The 23065-nt window shown below is 39.6% G+C and overlaps 1 pseudogene; it reads left to right on the top strand.

The window, feature by feature from the left end:
- The first annotated feature begins 200 nt into the window (after positions 1-200).
- LOC127690260 (uncharacterized) lies at positions 201-320 on the top strand (annotated as a pseudogene).
- Positions 321-23065: the final 22745 nt, after the last annotated feature.

The raw sequence follows: 23065 nt of genomic DNA, 5'->3' as shown, positions 1-23065 counted from the left end.
TTATTTTATATATATGAGTATGCTGTGGCTGTCCTCAGACACACCAGAAGAGGGCTTCAGATCCCATTACAAATGGCTGTGAGCCACCATGTGGTTTCTGGGAATTGAACTCAGGACCTCTGGAAGAGCAGTCAGTGCTCTTAATCACTGAGCCATCTCTCCAGACCCTGAATAACAACTTCTATAAAGGTGAAATGCAAGTGCTCACTTCGACAGCACATATACTAAAATTAGAATAATACAGAGAAAAGTACCAGGGCCCTGCACAAGGATGGCATGCAAATTCCTAAAGTACCCACCCAGCACCCCGCCACTCTTTTTGTATTTTATTTCATTATTGCTCTTTGGATGCCTGTTTGTTTTCTAATGAGAGGCAGAAAGGGCGTGGATTTGTTTGGGAGAGGAGGTAGGGGACTGTGAAGAGGAGGGACAGGGGAAGTCATAATCAGAATATATTATTGCATAAAAACTATTTTTAGTAAAATAATTAATAAATAAATAAATAGTTAAAGAGCAAGAATAAGGCCCTTGTAGAAATAAAAATTGGTACTTGGGCTGTGGAAATAGCACTAAAGTTCTTTCAAAATCTGGAGGAAAAAGTACCGCATTCTCCATTCATATCACTCCTGTGCACATACCCAAAGGAAATGAAGTCAACATTATAAAATCTATGGTGGCATACTTCCTTCGTCTGACACTATCCACAATGGCTAAGACAGGGACTTGGTCTCTATGCCCATCAACATGCAAATGAAATATATACACACATATGAGTGCATGTATGCATATATGAATTGTATGTGCTTACCTACAATGGAGTACTATTCAATCACAAAGAAAAATAGTGTCCTTTTGTTTACAACAGGAGGACATATGTTAATCAAAAGAAGTCAAACACAAAATAATAAGTATATAAGTATCACATGATCTTTCTCATATATGGTAAGTTGAAAAAGAACTGAAAAGGAAGGGGAATTATGAGGGACTGAGAGAAATACCAAGGCTAAGGGAGAGTGGAAGAGTGGAAGGACATCATAAATGTACCTATATAGAAATATAGTATTGAATCCATTAATTTGTACAACAAACATTTGCTTATATATATATATATATATATATATATATATATATATATATATATATATATAGAGAGAGAGAGAGAGAGAGAGAGAGAGAGAGAGAGTTAGCATGGCCCTGCATTTAGTTTTGATGTAAAATACATATACTATGTTCACAGAGGCCAGAGAGGAAATCAGGTCCCCTAGACTGTGAGCTGCCATGTGGATTCAAGGAACAGAATCTGAGTCTTTTGAAAAAGCAGCCAATGTCCTTAACCGCTGAGTAATTTCGCTAGTCCCAATATTATTTCTAAAATATGTAAATGAAAAATACCAAGAACGAAAGTAAAGAATAAAGGAAGGAACAAAAGAATGAAGGAAGGAGAGAGAGAATTCTCAGGTAAGGGCTTCTTCATAAAACTCCATTCTCTTTCATCTAACATAAAATGATTTTTAAAAGCTAAAGAAGAGCTAGATGAGTGCTTACATATTGTGAGACCTCCTTCCTACCCCCCAAGAATGCCCTGGAATGTAGAAATGCATGTTTGTTTATTTTAAGACATAGCTTCAACATACACTGACTGGCTAGCTAGTCTTGAGTTCAAGGGATTTGGCCTGCCTCTGCCTCCCAAGTGCTGAGATTAAAGCCATGCACTACCACGACTGGCTGTGCTCTTAAAAAGAATTATTAATAGGTTTGATCTATTTCACAGATTTTCAAATCCACTCCAATTCTTCTCTAGAAACAGTAATGAGAACACATTAATCACCAGCCATTATACTAAGTGCTAGACATCCAAAAATAAATAAATAGGAAAAGGGAGTTTGTCACTCAAAGGGGGACAAAGCAGATTGATATGCCACTAAATTTGGTGTCAAGTGACAATGGCACAGACACAGTGCAGGCCGCAGCAGCAAATACAGCAGTCACCTGCTTGGCAGATGTGAGGCCCTTAAAATCTACCGGACTCCTAACTAGGAAGAAGCAAGGCGAAGAAGAGAGGGAGGCCTTCCAGCGAGGGTTGGCAGAAAGACCACAGCAAGTACCTGTGTGCTCATCTTTGGCGGACTTAGCACCTCCATACCCAGGCAATACAATGCTGCCTCACTGGGATGATAACCTGTGAACAACTCTTGACAAACTTGACAAACTGCTGTGTTCAGTTTTGAAGTGTTCTGTGAGAAATCAGTTTGTTCAAACATTTCACAATGAAATGCCCATTGGTACTTGTGGAATCATCACCACCACCACCACCATCATCATCATCATTATTATTATTATTGTTATTATTATTATTATTTATGGAAAAATACTGATGTAAAACAATGTATTCTCAATAATGAGAATTTCACTCATGTTGGTAAGTCATTGGGTCAAGGTAGAAGTTGGAGAGATGGATCATTTGGAGCTGAGAGCTACATTAACATAAGCATGTAGACACTTCTTAGTAATTTCTTGATTCATAGATATATTGGAACAGCTGCTATTATATAGAAAAAAAAGTCTATCATTGATTCTAGACACTCAAAAAAAGATATAAAGGGGGAAAGGTGGTTATTTGTTATTGTTTGTTTGGTTTTCGTCTGTTTAAATGTTCATGAGCTGCATATGGGGAAGGGAAGATGGGCTGCTTGTGTTACACGAAGTTCAACCCTTGGGTTTGTAGAAATGATTTATTCTTTTCTTCTGATGTTACCAGCAGTGTGTCCAGTTTTGGATGAGGAAACTTGGTAAGACCATGATTATAAATGCAGTGTCCATAAAACGCCTGAGAATTGTGTAAGTGAAGAGTCTCCATGATTCCAAAGCCAGTGTTGTGAAGTGGAGCGGAGACACTGTCCAAGATTATGCCTCCATTTACAATGCACCACGCAGGAACTGGGCTGCAGGTTACTAACCCTTAGAAAAATCTTTGCTCAAGCTGATTATGAAAAGCCAAAGAGAAGAAAGTGGTATTTTAAACAGAGGAGGAAAAACAAGCCTTTGAAACTATTTCAAACATATGGCTTGCATGAAAATTGCAAGCTAAATACTCACCAAACCCATGTTGAGCAGCTATAGTGTACAAAAGAATAGGCAAAGGGACTGCAGGAGCCTTTGCCCTCACATGTAGATAATTGCCAATGAATTAAAGAGACTAGAAAATGAGGCCTTCCCTTCTCCCCACCAGCCTGCAGGGACAAAAGGAGCAAAAGAGGGTGGGGGCGAGGGAAGGGAGTGGGGGAGGGGCAGGGTTCAGACCACTGTGAGTGTGAAGGAAGGAAGTCCTAGGGATCATTGCAGTGAGACAAATCTACTTTATTGTTCCAGGGATAGAGTATATAAGGGCTTTTAGGGGTATAGGTGGAAAGGTTAGTTATAGCATCAATTTGGGCAGGATGGGCTGATTGTTCATAATATAATACCTAATTGTGACATGGGTGGAAGCCAGAATGGGACTTGTGTGTTACGATATGCAGCTATCATGCTTGCAGAGAACTCTGTATAAGGTTATTTTTCAGACAAGGTGGGCTACCTGTGTTCAGGGACACTCTCCAGACAGGGCGAGGCAGAGAAAGGGAAACCCCAATGAAAAGGGGAGTCCACCATTTTGCGCCAAGCTCAGAAAACCATCCAGTCTTGGGAGACTGCAACCTTAATATCAAGGTTCTCCAACAAGGAAATGTAGGGATAAAATAAAAATTAAGAGATCTAAGTATCCTGGGTTTGGGTTAGGACTTCTTAGGGTTAGGGACTGGGGAGGCAGGTGAGTTGGTATATTGCTTGCCTGGCATGCACAATGTTGTCATGTAACTATACACTAAGTGCTGCATGCCCATAAAAGGAAAGAGAGGACTGCCATGGGTGTGGCTCTCCAAAACTGACTTTGTAGAGTAGTAAGGGGTTTCCAAGCATTATAGGTAAACAGAGTTACATGTATGGTAAATGTTTATCATACTTAGGAAAGAGCACGGTAAAGGTACAGTATCGGGTGCTTGCTCAGGGATAACTAGAAGTATCCAGAAAAATTAAATCAAGACAATTTGACAAAACCTTTGTGGGCTAGGATATAAGGTGTAGAGTAATTAGATAATGAGAATCCAGCAAGATTTGTTAAATGTAAATACTTGAACTTAAAACCAAAGTTCCTCCAAAGCCCAGGAAAGTCCAGACCCATGGCCCTTAAGACATTTGCTTCTGTGTATTTAGTACTTGGTAACATAATGTGTGTTCCATAGATGCACATAGTATTAGTTGGCTTAAGAATATCAAGGTGTTCATTATCAAATTTAAGAACATTAGAAAACAGAAAGTGCATGTTACATAACTAAGTTGGTAAAGGCATTTGCTGCCAAGCCCTGTGACCTGAGTTCAATCCCCAGGGCCCACATATTAGAATGCTAGAACTGACTACCAGGAGTTGTCCTGTGACCTCCACACACGTGCGGTATTAAGTGTGCACATGCAAAATATGCATGCACATGCAAAATATGCATGCACACACACACACACACACATAGACTAAGAAATGTAAAAACCAACACTAAACATGATTATTTCTCTAGTGCCTTGCAGTCTCTGATACATTATCAGTGTGCCAATAACTGTGGCACACAGAGTCCAATAACCATGGCACCCAGCCCTTCAGGGAGGCCCTCACAGGCTGGGCATCCCAGAGCAACGGCAGACTAGGACCAACTGTCTGAAAGTACCTGTAGAATGTTTTAGGCATCTTCCAACTTGAGTAAATGTAGTTTATTTTTATCATCAGATTTCTACAAAGAAGTCATTTTCCTTTCTTTCATTCTTCCTTCCTTCCTTCCTTCCTTCCTTTCTTTGTTTCTTTGTTTGTTTATTTGTTTGTTTGTTTGTTTCTTTCTTTCTTTCTTTCTTTCTTTCTTTCTTTCTTTCTTTCTTTGAGGCAAAGACATTGTCCTTCATAGGACAATAACGCACAGACCACTCAAGTGGGAGTCGGTGAGTACAAGGGATGAGCTGATAGGGGGTTGACTGCAGTAAAACTCAACCAGTGCTGATGACAACACCTACAGAGGAGCTATTTCTAGGGAGATAGAGGGGACAGGGAAGCAATGGGAGAAACAGGAAGCCAAGTGTGGGATGTGCCAAACACACTGAAAAGGGTTCTTCCCATCTCTGTGAGATCCCACACTGCATTCCAACTGCAGATTTGCCTTTTTCTGTCAACCAGAGGTTATTTCACAGCCCTTTGACTCCTTTTTATTTCAGTTTCCCAAATGCAAACGTCTCTTGGATGTCTACCATCATGGCCTGTTTGGGAGTTTGACTTCATATTTAGCTATGGTTTATCCACATCATGCAGAGCGAGAGCCAGCTCACTGGGATCTCTGTGAGCATCAGAAAGAGGCATCCCCTCAGGCAGGCACATGGTTGCTGGGGAATAGTACTTGGTAGAAATTAGTCAAAAGAAATCCTTTCTGCAAGCAAATAGAGCTGCTTGAGAGCTCATGGCCTGCAGGAGAACACAAACTGAGTTTCAGTTCCCACTTACCTTCTGCAACCTATCAATGCTTGGACAGGATGCAGTCAGAATAATTGAGGACAGTATCTCTCTCTGTCTCAGCCTTCCCCTTTAGGCCCCACGCTATGTACTTTAAAAGGGGAACATGCTTCTTTCCCCCTTATAACTTACATTTCCTAAATCTGAATTTTTTCATCTAGAACCTGTAAAACTGTGAACAGAAAAAATGTATCAATGCATTGGAAGTCAGGTAAACACTATTTCCTCCTCCTCCTCCTCCTCCTCCCCCTCCTCCCCCTCCTCCCCTCCCCCTCCCTCCTTCTCCCCCTCCCCTCCCCCTTCTTCTTCTTCCTCCGCCTCCTCCTCCTCCTCTTCCTCTAGCGTTTCAGGTTCTCCTGGAACTGGACTTACAGGCAATTGTGAGCCACCTGGTCTGGGTAACGGAAACTGTACTGTGATCCTCCAGAATAACAGCCAACTCTCTTAACTGCCAAACTATCCCCCAATCCCAGGCTTGGATTTCTGTCTCTGAAGACTCTTTTACATTTTTTGCCAAAGAAAAATATCTGAGAGTTTGGGACCATCAAAGAAAGTTTCTGAAAACCAAACATACAGTCTTAAAAGTGAGAATTGACCCAAATACTAAGAAGTATCCATCTCTGTAAGACCTGTAAAAAAAATTAATAAGGATAGTGGTAACAGTTCTAATGGAATAGTTGACCCAAGAGCTATGTCAGTACTGGTGAAGTGACTGAATCTGTACAGCCATCAACATCATGAAGCAAGAACTACTGCATTTAATGTCAAAAGAGAACGTGAAGATCCCTTGGTCTTCATAGGGACTGTGTTACAACAATTAATCATTGGAAGCCCTGTGGCCTCCTTCTCCATTCAGAACAAGGAGTGTTCTTTCTTTCTTTCTTTCTTTCTTTCTTTCTTTCTTTCTTTCTTTCTTTCTTTCTTTCTTTCTTTCTTTCTTTCTTTCTGTCTTTCTTTCTTTCTTTCTTTCTTTCCTCCTTCCTTCCGTCTTACCTTTCTTTCTTTCTTCCTTCCTTCCTTCCTTCTTTCCTTCCTTCCTTCCTTCCTTTCTTTCTTTCTTTTTCAGTAACAAGTTTTTAAATATAGCTTGTAGATCTCAAAGTCCAGGAAAGGGAGGGGATACCATTCAAAGGCAATTTATCCTAAGATATGGTACTTAATACTAATCTTTTGCCAAATGTATAAGTGTGTGTGTTTGTGTAAGAGAGACATGTGTGTGTACCTAAGTTGTACAATATATCCAGGTGAGACTTCATTTTATTGCCTCCAGAATCTAAACAAGTACATAAGTACTCTCACTGACTTACCCATAGGAATGAATCACCCAAATCAGGATCCATTTTACAGCATTTTAGAGGCTAGGGTGGCTCCTTAAGGAAAGGACAGTCTTGACATAGGCAACATTTCCCTATTTGCCCCTGAGATCACAGGGCTGTAATACTTGTATCTTCCAGCTAAGAACCCTGAAGGCTGCTTGCTGGGGACTTAAAGCCAAACCTCCTCTATATTGGTCACTCCTGCCACTCAGGGTCATGGAGTTCTCTGGTCTCATGTAAACAATATTTACCCTTGTTTTCTCTCTGCCCCTGCCCACCTTTACTCTGAGATGAAGAGCAGTTAATAACCTGGGAGGAGATAATTAACAATCTCCAACAAGTGACCATTTCGTTTTGGTGTGTTTGGCCAACAGTCATCAAGAGGTCCTCAGGATCATTGCGAATCAGAACTACTTGCTATAGCAGAAGCCAAAGGCAAGGAAAGCTCCGTCTATCTTCAGTGAACTCTGCTTTAAGCACAGGGGTAGCTTGCTTCACATGTGTTCAGGGCTGGTTAGTGCTGGCTTTGATGACTTTCTAGCTCCCTCCTCCACAGACTTCTGCACTCAACAGACGCTGAAGTCCCTGGCCCATCAAATTTATTGAGGGCTAGATGGGCCCTGATTGGCTGCATATAGTTAGATTAAGCCATTCATGGAAAAGATTTTGACAAGTTGCTGTCACATCTGGTTGACACGGAGGTCTTTGAATGTTCCAATCCTCTACTTTTCTGGTATGGTTAGGTTCTGCGCTCTGGCTCACAAAACTGAGGGCCTTGTGCAGCCAGGGCTTTCCCTTGTGTCTCCCTTGCCTTCGTCTGTCAGAGGACCCTGCACCATACTGAGAAAGCTCTGGGCCTAGTGAGAAGTTCTGTACCGAAGGCCCTTCTGCCCAAACACTTATGAAACTTCCTGATTGATCATTTTCACTCAGTGTTATACATAAAGCACATGTATACATATGTGCTTCAAAATTTCTTGGTTTTCAGTAAGATTAGATATAAGATACTCTGACATAATATAACTGAAAAAAATCTAACTTCCAAATAAGACACATTTGAAGGTTCCAATGAATATTAGTATGGGGGAAAACTATTTAATTCAGTATAGTACAGGAGACTGAGGTTATCCTATTGGCCACTGTCATCCCAGGATATAACATATATACATATAAACACAAGCATGTGTGTGTGTAAAATATATATTATACATATAACATGTAAACTACATATGACTTTCATTATATACATAATATATATTCATATGTATACATTTACATATATTCTTGTTTATATATAAAACTAATGCACCCTCTTAATAAAGGGCATAAATCAATAGAGGACATTTAACATATAAATTAGTTAATTTCATATAACACTAAAATATTATTATAAGTAGTAGAATGAGGATAAAGCTTTAATTTCTGAAGTGGAAATACCAACATATACCTCTAAGAGTCACAAGAATTTCTGCTGCTTTAGATCCTCACCAATGTTTAGCAAGCATAATACTTTTAATTTTTTTTCTTTTTTCTTAGGTATTTTCTTAATTTGCATTTCAAATGTCATCTTCTTTCCATGTTGCCCCTCAGAAAACCTCCTATCCCATCCCCCCTCTGCTGCTCACTAACCTACCCACTCCTGGCATTCCCCTACACTGGGGCAATGAGCCTTCACAGGTCCAAGGGCCTCTCCTCTCACTGATATCTTACCAGGCCATCCTCTGCTACCCATGAGGCTAGAGCCATGGGTCCCTCCATGTGTACTCTTTGATGTTAAGTCCCTAGAAGCTCTGTGAGTGCTGGTTGGTTCATATTGTTGTTCTTCCTATGGGGCTGCAAACCCCTTCAGCTCCTTGGGTCCTTTCTCTAGCTCCTCCATTGGAGACCCTGTGCTCAGTTCAATGGTTGGCTGAAAGTATCTGCCTCTGTATTTGCCAGGCACTGGCAGAGCCTCTCAGGAAACAGCCATATCAGACTCCTGTATGTGCTGGTATCTATTTGTATGTTTTCAATTTATATGTTTTTGTTATCACTAATAAAGTTTAATACCCTTTGGTTACTGGACATTTTATAAATCCTCCTTTCAAACTTCTCATCCATTTCTTCTTGGTTTTTTTTTCCTGTTCTTAACTATCAGAAGTTATTTAGACAATTCTGTTTCTGTACCCGTTTTCAGTTAGATAAATTGAAAACACTTTCTCAGACTTTATAGCTTTTCTTCTTATTGAGTGTCAAAGGCCAGCCTTCCTAGAAGCAGACAAAATTTAATAAGCAGAATAATTATTAAAGAATCTTCCCATGTTCAATAACTGTCAAGGAACAGCCCAGAAAGAAACAGATCATAGAGAGGAGCACATCCGTGATGTAGGACCAGGAGCAGCCTCCAGAACAGCACACACAGCTGCCCTCCAGAGCTGGCACAGTGGAGAAGGCCAAACAGCCTTCACACTGCTGTACTAATGCCCTCTTCTCTGCAAGTGTGACCATTCCTGACAAAAGCCACAGCTGCTGTGTGGCCACTGATACCATTCTCAACCTCCCAAGCAGTAAGCTCTTCCACTCTTATAGAGATGATTTTCTTTTCAGGAACAGGTATTGTTGATTTCAGTGTTGCTCGATTTAAGGACAATCACCCTTTAATGCTGTTTAATAAGATTTCCTTACTTAAATTCATGAAGACATTCTCCTCAATCTCTTCACATTCATGTACACAACCTCCTTGAAAGTTGACCTTTTTGTCTATAACAGTCAGGCTTAATTTTTTTCCCCCGCACTGCTTTATAATTCTTCTCAGCATCAATATATCAGACAAACAGAAAAGAATTGATAACTGACTGCCAGCAGAAGGCCAAGTGGTTCTCCTGGATACCCCAGATAGATAGAAGCCTGAGAGAATGCTGAAAAGAAATATTAATTTGAGCCAATTCTACTTGAAGTCTTTTCGTCTGTTTCTGAACCTTGGCCGTCTGTTGTTATAAACCTGTTGAAGATACTTGCCTATGTGGTTTAAATTAAGAGCTAAGTGTGAAGTAATAAATTTGTCTGGAAACCCAGTAGATTTTTGCTATAGCTGTTTTTCCAGAGTTAGGGTCAGTTCCAACACATAGTTTGTTCAGAATGCTGTGAGTTATGACATTCTCATTTCAGTACAACAGTACAACATATTCCAGGACTATTTTGTTTGTTTGTGTGTGTGTGTGTGTGTGTGTGTCTAATTTAGAGAAAATAGCCTCATCATTCACCTCATCTGTCATGTTTTTATCACTCCTTCTATAATCACATGAGCCTTGACCAGTAGCCAGACGACACTCTCTACAGGATGTCACAGCACCTGTTTAAACGCAGATACACAATGTGCTGCCATTTCCAGGAGCAGACAAATGGCAAGTCACCGAGTCCAGAGTGGAATACGGCCAGCAGAGCTTCTGCCATCACACTTGCCAACCTTCACACACTTTGCAAAATAAATTCCAAGCAACTCAGCAATGCAAATAATTCATGAAGAATCTGTGCTCCAAAAACACAGATGCACAGAAGGGAAGAGCAGCCTCGGCTGAACTGCATTTTCCTTCACTGGAGTGGATTTAGTCCAGATCTAATCTCCGAATAACACAGGCATAGGCTAGAACTTCTCTTGGACTGTGATGGTGTTTAACTGTTCATCTGGTTCCAACATGACAGCATGTACCCTGGTTAGTAGTTTAAAAATAAAACGAATGAAAATATTAGAAATTGAGTGTTCGACATCAGTATCAACAACGAAACACTCCCCCTGTTTGCACTACTCTGATACTTATCATTTATTAACAAGGGATTGGAGAGGTGAGCAGACTTCATGGCATCATCAAAGATGAAAAATCCCTACAACTTCCCATCCCACTCTCCTGAAGGACTGACTTGTCTCCCAAAGCATGTAGCTTCATGGTAGAGGGAGCTGCTTCTCCACCATGGTACCTTTAAATGCCCCCTTTTCAAGGGCATTTTTACATTCTTTAGGCATGATTTAAAAGAAAATCCCTCCAGTCCTTATGGTCCTCCATCACCCTCATCTGGGAGACATTTCTGTGATCCTCGGCATCCCAGAACACTCACACCCTTTTAGTCTTTTCATTGGTGAAATAAAAAGCACTGTCATGATTGGCTTACATCCATCACGTGATGACTCTCCAGCTATACCAGGCACACCATCTCTCAACAGGGTTGGAGTTCTGACTTTAAAAAAGAAAATTTAATGTCTGTGGAATATACAACCCACCCATTCTACAACCAACAAATGCCTTGTCATGGTGGGGAGGTGCCTAGAGGAATGAGTACCAATCCAAACTGTGGTTGTCTTTAAAGCTGATGACTGGCTTGGCTACGTTTCTTTTGCCAAGTTGAAACAAACTGTGGTCGTCTGGAAGAAAACATTTTAATGGATAAAATGTCTCCATAAGATTAGTCCGTAGGCAAATCTCTGGGGCATTTTCTTGACTGATGATTGATGTAGGAAGGCCCGGCCCACTGTGGCAGTGATACCCATGGGCAGGTAATCCTAAATATAGCAAAGCAAGCTGAGCAAGCAGGGAGAGCAAGCCAGTAGGCAGCACATCTGCACGGTCTCTGCTTCATTTCCTGACTCCTGAGCAGCTGCCTGAGTCTGCTTCAAGGCGGGCTGTAGGATGTAAAAGGAAACAGTCTTGCTCCTCAGACTGTTTTGGGTCATGGTGTTTATCACATTAATAGTAAGAAAACTAGGGTAATGACTAAATTCAATGTGCCTGGGGCATGTAAGGGTGAATTTTCTTTTTGATGTCATGTATTTGTAACCCATAATAGGTCTAGAGTAACCTATTATTATTTCATAATTAAGGAAAAAACTTAGGAATACAAACACTTATAAGCTCCATTACCTACAAGAGAAACCAAAGGACAAACATCTTAATCAACAAAAATTTCCCTGAATCCCCTGAGAAATTTGAACAGAGAAAAACCTTGATAACTGTCTGCAAGGCACTCAACCAGCATCAATACCTGCTCCTAGGCTCTCTTTATCAATATCCTGGGAGCTTGTGGAGAATCTGCAATCCTAAGTGTGCAAGCTGTGGCCACATGCTTGATGGCAATATCTTTAGAGAACAATTCTTGCTGTAATTTTTGTTAAAACAACCAATTAGTATTTCTCTGAACAGCAAGGTCCTAGACAGATGCATTACTGGAACAGCATCCTACAAGGCTAGATGTCACACAATCCTTGGAACTGTTTACTGGGGTTCCACTCCTGAACTCTGCTCCTGAAATTCTAAACTCAGCCCCAGGAGGATCTGGTATATATGTGCCAGGTTCCTTGTGTTGTGAAAGGGGAAATGATAGAAAAGAGAAGAGAAAGTCAACAGCTTCTACTATCACTAGGAAGGTTTGTTGGTACCAAATGATACTGGGTCCCCTGAAGGAAAACAGCTGGATATTAGTTGCCTTTAAAAAAAGATACTTGTGAAACAACACCAAAAAAAAAAAATTTATCCTGCAAGGCAAAACATAGAAAAAATTATCACTTATTCATCAGCTAAAACATATGATGTATTATTATCTGGAATATAACAATACACTATCACTAATAATTAAAATACTTTCATTTTTTTTAGTTTGAAATGACTTTCCAAAATTTGTTCTAGAGATTTACATCATTTACCATATTTAATCCTTATAGCAGTTCTGTGAAAATGGAAACTACTGTTACTATTTTACCAATGAAGAAAGAATTTATAATTTTGCCACATCACAGGCTAGGATGTAGCTGACCTGTTTTGCAGTCTTCCTGAATTCCGCATTCCATGTGAACGTTTCCTGCTGTTATCACCTCAGACCTTCCAGGAAAGGAAGCAGAGTGACACCCAGATCTCAGATGCTGAAGCCAACAGGGATCAGGAAGAATAAATTCATACCAAAGAGCTCAGATCACCAAAGCAGTCTTTACTGAGAAGAACAAAGCCAGCGATGTCAAAATACTTAATCTCAAAATACACCATGGGGTCCTAGAACCCCAAACAGCCTAGGACTGGCATAAAAGCTGACTCACAGATCAAAGAAACAGACAAAAGATGCCAGAGACAAACCTAGGCACCTATCTAACTGATTTTCAGGGTGAAAACTGCTAAAAATGTACTGGAGAAAAGTTACTCTCTTCAGCAAATAGTGTTGGAAAGATTGGATACTCCATGCGCAAGATTAAAAATTGACAAAGACCAATTTGGGGAGGAAAAAGAACTTGATGTTATAAAGTACTAAAAGAAATCAGAAAAATAATCCAAAACATTAGTATAGACAAGTATTTCTTAGGCAAGATTCCAGAACTACAGGAAACAAACAAACAAACAAAAGAGACAAATGTGATTTATTAAACTCTGCTTTGTACAACCAAGAATACAATCAGCAGAGATCAGAGACAACCTGTTTGCCGAAAGAAACTATTGCATTGCCTAATTTCTAGACTATTAAAAGGACTTAAAGGTATTAAGGATATTAAAAGATATTAATATATATCCTATATTCTAGTTTGCAAATAGAAGGATGGTTTTAATAGACATTCTTAAAAGAAGAGATATTAATGGCCAACAAATTTATGAAAAAAATATCATTACGAGTCAGGAAAATACAAATCAAAATATGAGACATCATCGCATCCCAGACAAAACGACTGTTAACAAAGACAAAATGTGACATATTCTGGGCAAGGATGTAGAGAAAATGGGACTTTCACAACACACAACTGGTGAGGGTATACAATTGTTTCCTATGGGGAAAAGTATGGATTCCCAAAAACCTCAAGAAGACCTGCCATGTGATCCAGCTCTCCCATTTGTTGCTATAGAGCCAAAGGAAATGAAATCAGCATACAAAAGAGATGCCGCATGTATTAACACCATCATTGTTCACAGCAGCCAACATTCACCCTGCGTTATCTACAGACAAATCAAGAAGATGAGAGAGGTTAGCCCAATGACTATTATTCAGCCATATTAAAAGAGACCAGAATCTAGACATCACTAAGAAATGTATGGAGCTGGAAGCTATTACTCCAAAATAATATCATTATTTCACTTTCCAGACATAGGAAGAGGCATCCTGCCTGCTTGCTTTTATACATAGTAGCTAAAGCCGGTCCATCCGGATGTAAAATAATGATTACTGCAGGCAGCCGGTGGGGGAGGGATGAGAACGGGAGGCTGAGTAATAAGTGGCAAAATGACAGGGAGGGAATGGGTTTTAGTTCTGTGCAAAACAGGCGCAACTGTCAATGCCAAACATTTTGATTAACTAGACGAGATCAGCCCAAAGGATCAGGCATAGCTCAGTGGCAGAGTGCTTTCCTGGCATCTATAAGGCCCTGGGTTCAATTTCAGTCCTAAAAGATTTTAAAGTAAGCACAAAAAAAAATGGAAAGGAATTGGAACCACTAATTACTTCAACTTGATTGGTACATGCATAAATTAACATGCTATTCTTCAGATAAAAAGCGGTTTTAAAAGAAATGTAAAAAATATTTAAATGAAATTAGTATAGAAAATACAAAATGCACAAACCTATTTGTACTCCCCAGCGTTTAAATAAAATAAAATAAAACATATTTCTCACAAGACCAATGTGTATATCAGCTCAGGTTTGTCAGCTTCCCTAATAGTGATAAAACAATGATCTATACTTACACACACACACACACACACACACACACACACACACACAGAGAGAGAGAGAGAAAGAGAGAGGGAGAGATACACAGACACACACAGAGAGAGAGATAGACAGACAGACACACACACAGAGAGACAGACACACACACATACACAGACACACACTCAGAGACAGACACACACACATACACAGACAGACAGACCCATGATACACACACACACACACACACACACACACACACACACACACACACGGGAATTAAGGCCATTATATTATCTGGAGATGATGTGGCAGAAGCCCTGAGTATTAGCTTACACTTTACACTTACAGTTAGGTTTTTACAGAAAATAGTATCTTCTCTTTCCCTGACATATTAAGCACAGGAGCAAAGCCATGATGTCAGCACTGCCCACGGCAGTTTTGGAGTAAATGCTGTAGACGGTAAAGCAGAAAGCGATCACAGTCCAGGGTCTACAACAATGGAATTGGAAAGAGAAGCCATCTAGTCATGGTGCTGAAGTGCCAAGACATCTGTATTTGTGCTCAAAATATATTGTCTATAGAACCTTGGTCGGTACAAGCACATCCCTTGGCTGAATAGAGCTGCTGTGTCTGAAAAAGTGAAATAATGTGTTTTTCAAGGAACACATATTGAGCGCTTAGTATATGTCAGCCTCCATGCCGGGCACTGTGAAGAGAGAAGACACGTCAGACTAATCTGTACCTCTACACCATTTATAAACCACCCTATTTCAGAATACCAAAATATTTTTTAATTTGCATTACTTTGCAAATATCACAATTCAAAAGAAAATGTTACTTTAAACTTGTTTCATCTTGAACCCCAGCCAAATAAGCACTATGAGATTTATTTTCCTGACACACAGTAGCTGGAGAACATGACAGGATCTATGAAGCAGAGGACAAAAGGTAATGGGACTCAAACAACAAGAGGAAAATAAAACAGGATGCAGCAGGCTTGATGGGACACACTTAGACTAACCCAGTACGTAGGAGTCTGAGGCAGGATAATCATAAATGTGAGGGCCTACCTAGGCCACACAGTGAGTTCCAGGCCAGCCTGTATACAAAATCAACTAAACAAAGTCTCGGTGATAGTTTCTATATGCTCAGCCCAGGGAGTAGCACTATCAGAAGGTGTGGCGCTGTTGGTGTTAAGTGTGGCCCTGTTCGAAGTAGGTGTGTCACTGTGGGTGTGGGCTTTAATACCCTTGTCCTAGCTATCTGGAAGTCAGTGTTCTGCTAGCAGCCTTCAGATAAAGATGTACAAAGCTCAACTTCTGCACCATGTCTGCTTGAATGCTGCCATGTTCCCACCTTGACACTGAACTCCTGAGCCTGTAAGTCAGCCACAATTAAATGCTGTCCTTTATAAGATTTGCCTTGGTCATGGTATCTGTTCACAGCAGTAAAACCTTAACTAAGACAGTCTCAAAAATAAATAAAAATACAAATATAAAAAGAAAAAGAAAACAAATCAGCAAATAATCCTGGAAGTTCTATTTGAATACATTACTTGAATAATGTATGGATAGATCATTAAGAGACAGGAAGTGTGTGGTGTTCCCATAGACTTGAGAGGAAGAATGGGATTTGGGGAGGCTGAGAAAGATGGAATTTGAACTGAAGAGTACTAAAAAAAAAAGTCTACAAATAAGTGACTATAAATTTTCTTAAGATTTCCTTGAATCTATTGAACACCAAGCAAAAGTATGCAACCATAAGGCTCAAAGACTGGAGAAACACCTACTAGGAAAAACTAAGCTGACATCTCAATTTTTCCCAGGGTAAAAAACACCTTCATCTTTCCCAAGCAAAGGGGAAAGAATCTCGTTGTTTTGGTTTGTTTTAGAGTATTTGATTTTCCTCTCTCTATCTCTTTCTGGGTCTCTGTCTCTGTCTCTCTCTTTGTGTGTGTGTGTGTGTGTGTGTGTGTGTGTTGATACATAGAGATTAACTAAAGATCCCAGGAATATGCATTGCAGTTACAAGTGCTCACTGTTCTTCCAAAACAAAAAAAACCAAAAAAACAAAAAAGCAAAAGCCAAGTTCAGTTCCCAGCACCCACATTGGGTGGTGGTTCACAACAGTCTATAAATTCAACTCCAGGGAGATACCTCTGGCCTCCATGGGCACCTGTATATTCATGTTCACACAACATAATATTAAAAATATTTTAAAGACCCAAAGATTTAAAATTAAAAAAATTTTTAAATTTAAATTAACAAAATTTAAATTTTAAAATATTTTTAAAGACACCTTGAAAGTGAGGTCAAATATCTGTAAAATTAAAATTTAGCACAATCCTAAAAGAGAGTTACCAGGAAGCCATAAACCTTTATTTTTTTCACAGAAATATGAAAAGGTGACTATAAACCAGAAACAATAAATCTACACAAATTCTAGGAAACCACCAACATTCTGTAGTCATTAATTAAACCATCAATCGAAAGGATGCACTTTCCAACCAGGAAGAAACCTTCAGGTATTCTTTCTGTGCTTATTCTATCCCATGCACTGTCATATGTTGTGGAGAAAGCAGCACCCCAACTCTCCCCTTCAAACCAAAAAGACTATGCAGAGTAGACCTTCATCAGAATACATTTTACCTAGCTTAGTTCTTATACAAGCAGTTGTTTGATAATATATGCATGTAGATATGTATATATGCAAGTGTGTCTATGTATATATATCAAGAAGACTGTGGGTCACAGTTGCCTGAGTTAAGATAATAGAGATGAAACCCACTAGAGCATTAAGACCACGGGAGGGCCGAGGGTGACACTTGGAGAAATGCAGATGGTTTAAACACAGCCACACAATTAGGAAACTGAGAAGTGCACACACAAAGGAAGGCGAGAAGCGTGCTCAGAAAGCCTTAGAGAAGCTTAAGGCCCAGCCTGAGGCCAATTCCCCCTGCTCAGAGCATGTCTGGCTAAGGAATGAAGAGGCTTCTCAGTACACAGCCAGACTCCCCAGACTGGGAGATCAGGTTTCTTTGCTCTGTTTGTTTTTATTTCAGCAGCAACAAAAACCACAAAGCATACAAAGAAACGGAAAGCACAGCCAATTAAAATGAAGGAAACAAATTGGCAGGAAATGGCTCTGCAGATGTACAGGCAGAGCATCTACAAAAAATGCTCAAGATAGAAAGGTCGGTGAGCATACTACCAAGGGAAATCAGGAAGACTTTATGTAGTAATGACATAAAAAATAAGAACTAAAACATAGAAATCATAAAACGAACCAAACAAACAGGGTGATAGAGAGATCTAAAATACAAGCAATGAAACAGTTACTAGAGATTACATGCAAACAGGGGGAAAATATAATAAACTTAGAGATCGAATATTCTAAATTAGTCAGGAGAACAGCAAAAGACACAAAACTGAACGGAGCCTGAGGGACCAAAGGAGCATGGTCAAGCACACCACTATACACGCTGATTCAGTTTCAGGGAGAAAAGGCAGAGATGGTAGTAATTATTTTTTTAAAGAATGGTATGAAATTTCTCAAATTTTGTAAAATATTTGAATTTTAAAAAATCCAGGAAAATTTTTTTAAAAATGCAGGAACCCCTACAAACTCAAAGCAGGATATACTAAAGAGACTGGCAATCAATTCGATTAAAGTCAAACCTTGAAGCCCATAGAAAGAGAACATTAAATGATGAGATGGTGGCGCACGCCTGTAATCCTAGCACTCTGAGAGGCAGAGGCAGGTGGATTTCTGAGTTCACGGCCAGTCTGGTCTACAGAGTGAGTTCCAGGACAGCCAGGGCTACACAGAGAAACCCTGTCTCGAAAAGACCAAATCCTCCCCCCCCCCCCAAAAAAAAACTGTTCACCAGTGCCTAAGTAGGCTGGTGCTTACCTGTAACCACAGCCCCGGGGAAACAAAGTCAGAATGATTAGAAGTTCAAGGCCAGCCTGCCCCTCATGAGACCTTATTTTAAAAACCACAGAGATGAAGAGGTGACTCTGTATTACAAGCACTTATTGCTCTTCCAAAAGACGCAGGTTCAGTTCCCAGCAACCACATGGTACCTCACAACCATCTAGTTCCAGGGAATCTAGTGTCTTCTTCTGAACTCTGTGGGCACCAGGCACACATTTGGCTCACAGTCTTACATGAAGTCAAAATACTCACGTGTATGAAATAGAATAAATAAATCTAAGACAATCAAAACAAAATTAATTAACAAAATTAAATCCTCAGAAATAACAGATTCACCATAGTTTATCAGCACATTTTTCATCAGTAACCTTGGAAGTCAGAAAGCAGAGAGATGATATTTTATTGATATTTATTATTATTTATTTATTTATTTATTTACTCTTTGTTTTATCTGGGTTTGGGGAGAGGGCAGTAGAGGTGACAAACTGCTGATGGAAAAGCTCATTATCTGAGAATCCCATCTACAACAAAACTGATTATGTTTTATAAGCTGGTATGGTGGTAGGGTGCAAAAAGGGAAAAAAAACATAAAAGGGATGGGGTCTAATCAGGTGCCTCAGAAGTTAAAGGTATTAATGCTAAGGTAATTTGAGTTTGATCTCATGGGTGCGTACTATGGACAGAAAGCACCACCTCCTTCTGTCTTCTAAATTGCAACACATAAGTAAATATGTATAAAGCCATTCATTCAGCCAGGGATGCATTTCTGTGTAGAGCATTTGCTTGGTATGTACAAAGTTAAGGGCTCACTCAGAGCACTTCAGAACAAAAAGCAAATGTCCATTCAAAATTAATCAATATGTAGGAGCTGGAAGATATGACATCAAAACAAAAACAGTGGATAAAATAAAACACTGGTTGAAATCTTCCCGATGTTGGATTTGGCAATGTCCTTGGATGTGGTGCAAACAGTACAGCTACAACAGTCAGAGAATGAAAACCAACTGTGCCTCATCAAAATTAAAAACTTTGCTCATCAAAAGATATTGAAATGAGAAGGAAAATAAACAAAGAATGGAAGAGAATATTCAAAGTTATATATTTGTTAGTAGATTGGTGATCAAAGTATATGGACTGTCATAGTTAGGGTTTTATTGCTGTGAACAGACACCATGACTGAGGCAATTCTTCTAAAGGACAACATTTCATTGGGGCTGGATTACAGGTTCAGAGGTTTAGTCCAGTATCATCAAGTTGGGAATATGGCAGCATCCAGGCAGGCATGGTACAGAAGAAGCTGAGAGCTCTACAACTTCATCTGAAGGATGATAGCCAAATACTGCCTTCCAGGCAGCTAGGATGAGGGTCTTAAGGCCACATCCACAGTGACACATCTACTCCAGCAAGGCCATATCTCCTAATAGTACTACTCCCTGGGCCAAGAATACATAAACTATCTCAAGGACAAATCCTATAATTCCATATACACGAAAGTACTCAAACATGCAGGCACATACGGATGTTGATGCACATACACATATAGACACATATACCACCATAATTTATAAAACAGGCAAATAATTCAAATGAACATGAAGTGAAAACTTATGGGTTTTTTTTGGAAATTCAGTTGTGTTATATGGTACTTTGTTATAAAGGAACATTTCACTGAAGCAGACACAGGTGAAAGGATGTTCTGTAAAACAAGCACATGAAAGGACACATGATTGAAGGATTCTTCGCTAACGACAAACATGTATTGGTCTGATTTACATGTGTGGTTGAGCTCCATTTGTCAGAACTCCAGAGAAAGATACACACCAAAAATCTTCTCATGATGTGCTGTGGCTTCTTGACATTTCCGCAGACGCAGGTTGATTGGCAGCATGATACCAGCTGATACAAACTCACATGAAGTTTTGCTAAGACTCACATGCTAAGGCAAGACACATGGTGAGGCAAGACCTATGGAGGACATGTATGTTTGGAGGGAGTATAAATAGGACTCAACGGACTGTGAGAGGGGCTTGCTGGTAGAACTAGCTTTGTAACACTTCTTGGTTTCAGTACTTCTCTCGTCATCAATTTATAGAGATAGGCATGCAGAGAATGCTCCTGGCATCCCTGTCTCTGCTGGTCTGAATCCCCTCCTGCTAACTCATGATGATTCTGAGGCCTGGCTAGTCCTGTTAGGATTTGCCACCACTGCTGTTTTCCTAACACTACTGAACTGGACTGCTGTCTCTCCATAAACTTTTTGTGAATAGATGGAGCTACTGATGCTGACCTGTGAACTGAACTGCTGATTTCCTGGGAATTTAGATAGGATTTGCTCCAAAGAACCATTTCTGAACAGGTCTCCTTCCCCATCTCCTAATACTCTTTCTTTTGCACTATGCTGACAGATGGTGCCCTAGAAGGGAGGTTAAAGCATTTAAGAATCATCACTAATAGTCCGTTGAGAAAAATTTAAGCCTACATGAGATGCTCACTAAATATTGTTCATTAGGGAGATCCTATACAAAACTATCTGAGATAACACTTTAACAAAGAGAGTTAATGCTCACAGAGTTTGATATAAAGTTCTGGAGATGCATAGTTGTGATGGTTGTACACAACATAAATATCTTTAATGTCCCTGTTGTTCACTTTTAAAAGGTTAAAATCATTAATAGTACATTGTACATTTTCCACAATAAACACTGAAGAATGAAACGGTCTGAAGAAAAATTAATCACCTATCAAAGCATCTTTCAAAATTACCTAAGGGAAATACTAATAACAAAAAGAGAGAAAGAGAGAATCAAGAACACAATGCAGAAAACATCAAGAACACAATTGAAAATTCTTTGACTTGCAGTGACCATATGAAAGCATAATCCATAACTAGGGCACAAACAAATCCAGAAATTATGATTATTATGTAATGAACAGACTAACTTTAAAAATACTATTATAATTGTGCTCAGGGGTTTAAAACCTGTATGACTTTAAACAATAAATTAGATAGAAATATTAGCCAAATGGAACATTTATGGATCAAAAAGATGCAAAAATTCTGAAATAAAAAGTTCACTAAATTGGGCGAAATGTCCTTTAGACAAAGCAGAATTAAAGGCTGGTGAGCTTTAAGACATCGCAGAAAAACTAGTTGGAATGAATTATGAACAGAAAAGTTCACACAGAAAATGAACAGACAGGCAGAGGCCTGTGTGGCAGAGGCCTGTGTGGCAGAGGCCTGTGTGGCAGTAGCGAATGACTTAATATATATTCACCAGACCCCGAACATAAAAGACAAGCAAGTTTGCCCACCTACCCATGTCACCTAAACCTATTCAGTCATAGATCTAAACATTGGGAAAATTCCTGGAATCATTACCACTTTAAAACCTGTCCCCCAAACACTATAATTGTCAAACTTTTAAAGGCATCCAGCAAAGAAGGGGGAAGTGGTAACTGCAGCTTTCTAATAAAACAGTGTTACTCTCCTCCACACAGAACTGTGGGATCCAGAAGACAAAACAACAGCATTTAGAGAGTTCTCAAAGAAAAGTTGGAGGGTGGGGAGAAGCGCCCTCTTAAAACTCTAATTCTGGGAAAAACACATTTCCAAAATGAGTGAAGGAGCACAGTACGTACATTGGGGACTTTCTAAAAGGTGGTTGATGTCACTAATAAGTAAGGAAAATGCACGATTAGCAGAGCATCTGGTAGTGTCAGAGACTGAGGAAAGAAGGGGAGAGGAGGAAGAAGCAGAAGGAAAGGGGAGTGGGGCCATCATCAAAGGTTGTCATAACCCCATAGCCTCTCAAAGATCTTAAATGGCAAAGCTGGAAAGGGAAAATAACTATAGCAGTAGGTTATAGTGTGAAGAATAAAACATTCACAAATTCATAGCGAAATAAATGAATGGTTACATAAAAGACAGAAAAAATAATTCAAATCAGTAAGTGTAAGACAAAACGAACACAAAATCATTAGGAAAGCATAGAAATTGTAGAAACAAGATCAGAACAAACAGGAAAACTAGTGGGTGAAAGAGAAACAGGATCTGCTGAATAAAGTCAATCTATCATCTCCAAAGTGTTTACAGAAGCTAGCTGCTATATTGGTGAACCCTGTTAGCCATCACCTCAGGCACGTGAGGAAGGCTGGCCTTATTCCCGATGGCTGACATGATGCCCTCTCAGATGTCACTCCTGAGGCCACAAAGCCATTATGCTTTTGTTGCCAAAAATTTAGCAAAATCTAATTATCTTTTTAAAAAAAATCAGATACATGTCAGTAAGAGAATTAACAATACCTTTAGTGGCAAGTTCATAAAACACAAGGAAGGACTGAGGACGTTGCCACAGTTAGGAGGGGATTAGGGAGACATTACAGTTTAACAATGTGACTCAGTTTTGCATACAAGTCTGAGTATGAGAGCAAAAGAAGGAGGAAGGAGAAAAGACAGGAAATTTGGATGGCATCCCATAGCTCAGCAATAGTATTACACTAATACTCATTTCTTGGTTTTCTTAATTGCACCATGCAAACTCTCTAAGAGGCCAACATTAGATGGAGCTGAGTGCAGACTGCA

The sequence above is a fragment of the Apodemus sylvaticus genome, chromosome 7 (assembly GCF_947179515.1).
Source record: "Apodemus sylvaticus chromosome 7, mApoSyl1.1, whole genome shotgun sequence".
NCBI lineage: Eukaryota > Metazoa > Chordata > Mammalia > Rodentia > Muridae > Apodemus > Apodemus sylvaticus.
The sequence above is the reverse complement of the archived record's forward strand: the minus strand, read 5'-3'. Positions and strand labels throughout refer to the sequence as shown.